This window comes from Trichechus manatus, unplaced genomic scaffold (genome assembly GCF_000243295.1).
Source record: "Trichechus manatus latirostris isolate Lorelei unplaced genomic scaffold, TriManLat1.0 scaffold00006, whole genome shotgun sequence".
NCBI lineage: Eukaryota > Metazoa > Chordata > Mammalia > Sirenia > Trichechidae > Trichechus > Trichechus manatus.
The window spans coordinates 5710560-5719322 of record NW_004443942.1 but is presented as its reverse complement, the minus strand read 5'-3'; positions in this window follow the sequence as shown (position 1 = coordinate 5719322).

Below are 8763 nucleotides of genomic sequence, written 5' to 3'. Positions count from 1 at the left end.
AACACAAAATAATAAATGTTGGAGAGGTTGTGGAGAGACTGAAACCCTTACACACTGTTGGTGGGAATGTAAAATGGTACAACCACTTTGGAAATCAATTTGGTGCTTCCTTAAAAAGCTAGAAATAGAAGTACCATACAATCCAGCTATCCCGCTGTTTGGAATATATCCTAGAGAAATAAGAGCCGTCACACAAATAGATCTTCGGGCACCCATGTTCATTGCAGCACTGTTAACAATAGCAAAAAGATGGAAACAACCTAGGTGCCCATCAACGGACGAATGGATAAACAAGTTCTGGTATATTCACACAACGGAATACTACTCAGTAATAAAGAACAATGATGAATCCGTGAAATGTAACATGGAGGAATCTGGAAGGCATTATGCTGAGTGAATTTAGTCAATCGCAAAAGGACAAATATTGTATAAGACCACTATTATAAGAATTCAAGAAAAGATTTCAACACAGAAGAACATATTCTTTTATGGTTATAAGGGTGGGGAGGCAGGGAGAGGGGTATTCACTAACTAGATAGTAGACAAGAATTATCTTAGGTGAAGGGATGGACAGCACACAACTACGGGAGAAGTCAGCACAACTGGACTAAATGAAAAACTTAGAAGTTTCCTGAGTACAACCAAACACTTCGAGGGACAGAATAGCAGGGGTAGGAGTCTGGGGACCAAGCTTTCATGGGACATCTAAGTCAACTGGCATAACAAAGTTTATTAAGAAAATGCATCCCACTGTGGTGAGTGGCATCGGGGTCTTAAAAGCTAGCCACCAGCCATCGAAGATGCATCAATTGGTCCCAATCCACCTGGAGTAAAGAAAAATGAAGAACACTGAAGACACAAGGAAAATATTAGCCCAAGAGACAGAAAGGGCCACATAAACCAGAGACTTCATCAGCCTGAGACCAGAATAGATGGTGCCTGGCTACCACCACTAACTTCCCTGACAGGAACACAACAGAGTCACTGATGGAGTAAGAGAAAAGTGGAGTACAGAACTCAAATTCTAGTAAAAAGACCAGACTCAATGGTTTGACTGAGCCTGGAAGAACCCCGGAAGACATGGCCCCCAGACTCTCTGTTAGCCCAAAACTAAAACATTCCCAAGGCCAACCCTTCAGACATAAAATAGTACTCTTGAAGACTGTGCTTCTTAGCTCAAGTAGATACAGAAGACTAAATGGGCAGCTCCTATCCGGAGGCAAGATGAGAAGGCAGAGAGGGTCAGGAGCTGGTTGAATGGACACGGGGAAATCTGGGGTGGAAAGGGAGAGTGTGATGTCACAGTACTGGGAGAGCAACCAGGGTCACATAACAATGTGTATAAATTTTTGTATGAGAAACTAACTTGAAATGTAAACTTTCACTTAAAGCACACATACACAAAAAAAGAGACCTGATGGTGCAATGGCTAAACACATGGCTGCTAACGACAGGCTGGTGGTTTGAACCCACCCAGCAGCTCTGTAGGAGGCAGACCTGGAGATCTCTTCCCATAAAGATTACAGTCCTGAAAACCCTATGGGGCAGTTCTATTCTGTCACGTGGGGTCACTATGAGTTGAAGTCAACTCAAAGGCACCTAACAACAGCAACAACAATAATATGACTAGTTTCCATCTAGTCAACCTGACTCATGGCAACCTCATATGTGTCAGAGTAGAACTGTGCTCCATAGGGTTTTCAATGCTGGTTCTTTGGAAGTAGATTGCCAAGCCTGTTTTCTAGGCACCTCCGGGTGGGTTTGAACTGCCAACCTTTCAGCTAGAAGTGGAGTGCTTAACCATTTGTGCCATCCAGGCAGCCAGTCACATTATTAGTCACACCCAAATCGTAATAGGGAATCCCTTGGTAGTACAAACTGTTAATGCGGTCAGCTGCTAACCAAAGGGTTGGAGAATCAAATCCACTCAGACAACGTAAAATATTATAATGAAATATGCAAAGACTTGGAATTAGAAAACCTCTTACTTGAAAGGAGAAGGCTAATTGCCCTTCACTCAGATCAGATAAGGCACTGGTAGTTTCCCTGAGGGTAGGCCTTTGTTATGGAGAATGCTCTTGATGTACGTAAAAATGGTTACTTTTCTCCTCTTCCTGCCCAAACCAGGAGATTTTCCCCTCAACTTCACTGTTGTCACCTAGTGGGGTTTCTGGAGGTAAAACCATGAAAGTGTGGGAGCTCCCCTAAGACTGGCACCCACGAGATTTTAATTATCAAAGTAGTTCACACTCAGCCTCCAGCAATTTGTCAATTACCATTTAAGTGTTCCTATGTTTACCTGTGTTTTATTGACTATGCAAAGGCATTTGACTGTGTGGATCATAACAAATTATGGATAACATTTCGAAGAATTGGAATTCCAGGACACTTGTTTGTGTTCACGAGGAACCTGTACATAGACCAAGAGGCAGTCGTTTTAACAGAACAAGGGGATACTGCATGGTTTAAAATCAGGAAAAGTGTATGCCACGGTTGTATCCTTTCACCATATTTATTCAATTTGTATGCTGAGCAGATAATCTGAGAAGCTGGACTATATGAAGAAGAATGAGGCATCAGGATTGGAGGAAGACTCATTAACAACCTGCAATATGCAGATGACACAACCTTGCTTGCTGAAAGTGAAGAGGACTTGAAGCATTTACTGATGAAGATGAAAGACTACAGGCTTCAGTATGGATTACACCTCAACATAAAGAAAACAAAAATCTTCACAACTGGACCAATAAACGACATCATGATAAACAGGGAAAAGACTGAAGTTGTCAAGGATTTCATTTTACTTGGATCCACAATCAATACCCATAGAAGCAGCAGTCAAGAAATAAAAGGATGCATTCATTGGGCAAACCTGCTGCAAAAGACCTCTTTAAAGTGTTAAAAATAAAAAATGTCACTCTGAGGACTAAGGTTCGCCTAACCCAAGCCATGGTGTTTTTAATCGCCTCATATGCATTGGAAAGCTGGACAATGAATAAGGAAGACCAAAGAAAAATTGATGCTTTTGAATTATGGTGTTCGTGAAGAATATTGACTAGAACAAACAAATCTATCTTGGAAGAAGATAGAATGCTCATTAGAAGCAAGGATGGCGACACTTTGTCTCACATGCTTTGGATATGTTATCGGAGGTACCAGTCCTTGGAGAAGGACATCATTTTTGGTAGAGGGTCAGTGAAAAAGAGGAAGACCCTCAAGGAGATGGACTGACACAGTGGCTGCAACAATGTGCTCAAACATAGCAACTATTGTGAGGATGGCGCAGGACTGAGCAGCGTTTTGTTCTGCTGTACTATGTCTGATGTACTAAGTACTATGTCACTATGAGTTGAAACTGATTCGACGGCCCCTAACAACAATAGTTACTAGCTCCAGGTCCTTCTGCTCCTTTTAAACTAATTTGGGCTATAGATTCTCTATATTACCCTGTTTCTCCAGTTTTGGGGGTGGTGGTTTGTCCTGTGGCCTCAATTCTCTGATGGATTTAAGAAAAGTTGTTGATTTTCAGTTTGTTCAGCTTTTTTCTTGTGAGGATGGCAGTAATGACTTCCAAGCTCTTTATATGCTGGAGCAAACACTGAGACATACTCCTTTGTTTTATAGTTTCAGAACTTTCATTTAAGTCTTTGATCCATTTTGAATTAATTTTTGTATATGGTTGAGGTAGGGATCCAGTTTCATTATTTCGCATGTGAATATCCATTTGTTTCAGCACCATTTGTTGAAAAACTATTTTTTCCCCATTGAATCAACTGACTTTTCACCCTTGTTGAAAATCAATTGACCATAAATGTAGGGATTTATTTCTGAACTCTCAGTTATATTCCATTCATCTATATGTCAAAATTATGCCAGCATCACATTGTTTTGATTCCTGAGCTTTGTAGTAAGTTTTTTAAATTGGGAAGTTCTCCAACTTTGTTCTTTTTCAAAAATTTTTGGCTATACTATCTCCTTTGAATTTCCATATCAGCTTTAGGATCAGTTTGCCAATTTTTACAAAAAAAAAAAAAACAAAAAACCCTGCTGGACTTTATCAAGAATTGTGAAAGGGCTGAGATTTTACTTTATTGCATGTTAACAAATGACAGAAAAAATTCACAGATTTCTTCTTTACTCTAACATTCCAGGTCCCTATTTCCAAATTCAAACCTGCTTTTCTCACATTCCAAAAAATCAAACCAAACCTGTTGCTGTCAAGTCGATCTTGACTCATAGCAACCCTACAGGACAAAACAGAACTGCTCCACAAGGTTTCCAAAGATTGGCTGGTGGATTCTAACTGCCCACCTTTTGGTTAGCAGCAGAGCCTTTCAGTTATTTTTGTGTGTGTGATTTTCCTATTCTTGCCATCAGGTGGCAGTGCTCAGACTTTGTAATACAAAGAAATTCCACGCTTTCAAGTTAAATGGACTTCTGGGTCTGCACCTTGTTATTAATTACACAGATCAGAAGTCTATCTTCTTCTTTGCCTTGAGACAATCTTGCCACCAAGGCTCCTTTCTCACATTACTTCCTATCGATTCCTTTTAATTGTTCACTGTTCCCCCTACAGGAGTCCCTGGGTGACACAGATGGTTAAGTAGTAGACTATTAATGAAAAAATTGGTTTGAATCCCAGAGAATTCTCTGAAGAAATCTGCTTCCAAAAGGTCACAGCCTTGAAAACCATACGGAGTGCAGTTCTACTCTGCACATGTGGGGTGGCCATGAGTTGAATCGATGTGAATGCAACTTGCTTGGTTTTTCGGTTTTTGGTTCTCCCTATAAGAACTTACCTTAGCCATTTATATGCCTTTGTTGTTCTCTCCACAGAAATGCTCTTTTCTACTCTCTCTTAATGCATGAATCTTATCTATTCTTTAAGATCCCAGATTAAACATTCTTCCTTTCCTCTCCTTTTCCTACATCTTCTTCATCTCCCCAGTTAGAAGTACTTTCTCATTTCTGACTTTCCATAGCACATCTATCTCCTTATGACCCACCTTGTTTTCCTTTATATTTGTTAGTTATATACTTCATTTTTATCCACAGATTTTGTATACTAATAATGTCTGTATCTCCTAGTATTCTACACAGGGTATTGATCAATCAATATATTTGATGAACAAAATGTGTGACTGAAGCCAAGTAAAAGATAAAAAACAAACAAATAAACCATTGCTGACTCATAGTGACCCAATCTGTAACCCATGTCAGAGTAGAACTGATTCATAGGGTTTTCTTTACAGAAGCACGTCACCAGGCCTTTCTTTCTTTGACGGCACTGCTGGGTGGGTTCAAACTACCAGCCTTTAGGTTAGTGTCGTTGTTATGTGCTGTTGATTTCAACTCATAGCGACCACATAGAACAGGTCTTTTCTCCTGCAGTTGGTATGTTCGAACCACTGACCTTTTGGTTAGTAGCTGAGTGCTTAACCATTGTGGCACAAAGGCTCTTTTTACGTTAGTAGTTCAGTGTGGTAAGGAGCCCTGGTGCTGTAGTGGTTACCCTGGTAGTGCAATGGTTAATTACTTGGCTGCAAACCAAAAGGTTGGCAGTTCAAACCCACAAGCTGTTCTGCAGGACAAAGATGTGGTAGTCTGCTTCTGTAAAGATTACAGCTTTGCAGTTCTACTCTGCTTTATAGGATAGCTATAGCTCACTATGAGTCAGAATTAACTTGATAGCAACGAGTTAGTTCAGTGCAAACCGCTTGAGTTCTTTTCGTGTGTGTGTCATTTTCCTAGTCTTGCCATCAGGTAGCAGTGCTCAAACTTTGTAGGTTAAACCAAAAACCAAACTCATTGCTCTCGAGTAGATTAGGACTCTTAGCGACCGTATAGGACAGAGAACTGCCCCATAGGGCTTACAAGAAGTGGCTGGTGGATGCAAACTGCTGAGCTTTTGGTTAGCAGCCAATTGCTTTAAACCACTGCACCACCAGGGCTTGTTTAGTTCAGTGCAAACCACTTGAGTTCTTTTGTGTGTGTGTGTGATTTTCCTATTCTTGCCATCAGGTGGCAGTGCTCAAACTTTGTAATACAAAGAAATCCCAGGCTTTGAAGTTAAATGGGATTCTGGGTCTGTGGCTTATTAATTACAGAGACCCAGAAGTTGATCTTATCCTTTGCTTCGAAAGAATCTTGCTATAAAGTGCAATAATACAGATTAGCAAATGAACTTCTTTGTTCATTGCTTTCATATAAAACTTCTCCTTATTAATTTCTTTGGTGCATGTCTTAATATTATGGAAGACTTTCTTTAAGGACCTGAACTTTAACCCATTCAATCAGTCAACTAGAATTTATAAATTATTTTGCAGAGTAGATTTTTGATGGTCTGAACCGATGGCTTTATCTACCACAGCATACCAAAATCAAACCTCTTGCCATTGAGTCAATTCCGACCTATAGCAACCTTATAGGACAGAGTAGAACTGCCCCACAGGGTTTCCAAGGAGAGGCTGGTGGATTCAAACTGCCAACCTTTTGGTTAGCACCTGAGGTCTTAACCACTGCACCACCAGGGCTCCTACCAGAGCATTTAAAAAAAAAAAAAAAAAAGGTTTCTGTACACTCCTAATTTAATATTCAAAATGTTATTATTATTTTTAAGCAAAGGAAAGTGGGAGCTTTATTAGATTTTCTTGTTTTTGTTTTCAAAGGTTAATAGAATGAATTGAACTCCAAACCCTTCAAAGCAGCCTAAGATGATCTAAACAGATTCCAGCATGGAACAGTTTCCATATTTCCCCTGAAATCTTATGCTAATAAGATTTCTTTCAATGCTTCCTGGAACATGGACTAGAACTTATGAACTTGGTTATGCGAAGCACCTGACTGGCGCACAGTAGGGTTTTTGGCCCCTATTTAATGAAGGTTTTCCTACTGGTTTTTGTTTTCCTATTGAGTGTTGCATTTATTTGATGTGGAGAGAATAGGGCAGGCCAGATGACACTATTCCCATTGCTGGTGAGTCGATTCTGATTCATAGCAACCCCACAGGACAGAGTAGAACTGCCCCATATGCTGTCAGTGATAGGATAATATCCATATGGCTACAAGGAAGACCAGTTAATATGACTATTATTCAAATTTACGCACCAACCACTAATGCCAAAGATGAGGAAATTGTAGATTTTTATCAACATCTGCAGTCTGAAATTGATCAAACACGCAATCAAGATGCATTGATAATTACTGGTAATTGGAATGCAAAAGTGGGAAACAAAGAAAGTTGGAAAATATGGGCTTGGTGACAGAAAAGATACATGAGATTGCATGATAGAATTTGGCAAGACCAACAACTTCTTCATTGCAAATACCTTTTTTCAACACATAAATGGCAACTATATACCTGGACTTCACCAGATGGAATACACAGTAATTAAATCAACTACATCTGTGGAAAGAGACGATGGACTCAATATCATCAGTCAGAAGAAGGCCAGAGGCTGACTGCGGAACGGACTATCAAATGCTCATACGCAAGTCCAAGTTGAAGCTGAAGAAAATTAGAACAAGTCCACGAGAACCAAAGTACAACCCTGAGTATATCCCACCTGAATTTAGAGACCTTCTCAATAACAGATTTGACACAGTGAACACAACTGAAGACCAGAAAAGTTGTGGAATAACATCAAGGATAACATACTTGAAGAAACCAAGAGGTCCTCAAAAAGACAGGAAAGAAAGAAAAGACCAAATTGGATGTCAGAAGAGACTCTGAAACTTGCTTTTGAACGTAGAGTAGCTAAAACGAAAGGAAGAAATGATGAAGTCAAAGAGCTGAAGAGAAGATTTCAAAGTATGGCTCGAGAAGACAAAGTATAGTATTACAATGACATGTGCAAAGACCTGGAGTTAGAAAACCAAAAGGGAAGAACATGCTTGGTATTTCTCAAGCTGAAAGAACTGAATTAAAAATTCAAGCCTCAAGTTGCAGTATTGAAGGAGTCTATGTGCAAAATACTGAATAACACAGGAAGCATCAAAAAAAGATAGTAGGAATACAGAAAGTCACTGTACCAAAAAGAAATGGTCGATGTTCAACCATTTCAGGAGGTAGCATACGATCAAGAACAGATAGTATTGAAGGAAGAAGTCCAAGTTGCACCGAAGACATTGTCAAAAAACAAGGCTCCAGGAATTGACAAAATACCAACTGAGATGTTTCAACAAACTGATGCAGCACTGGAAGTACTCACTTGTCTACGCCAAGAAATCTGGAAGACAGCTACCTGGCCAACTGACTGGAAGAGATCCATAATTATGCCTATTCTAAAGAAAGGTGACTAAACTGAATGCAGAAATTATCAAACAATTTTAATATCACATAGAAGTAAAATTTTGCTGAACATCATTCAAAAGCAGTTGCAGCAGTACATTGACAAGGAACTGCCAGAAATTCAGGCAGGATTCAGAAGAGGATGTGGAACCAGTGATATCATTGGTGATGTCAGATGGATCCTGGCTGAAAGCAGAGAATACCAGAAAAATGTTTACCTGTGTTTTACTGGCTATGGAAAGACATTTGACTGTGTGGATCATAACAAATTATGGATAACATTGCAAAGAAGGGGAATTCCAGAACACTTAATTGTGCTCATGAGGAACCTGTACATAGACCAAGAGGCAGTTGTTTGAAGAGAACAAGGGGATACCATGTAGCTTAAAGTCAGGAAAGGTGTGTGCTAGGGTTATAGCCTTTCACCATACTTATTCAATCTGTATGCTGAGCAAATAGTCTGAGAAGCTGGA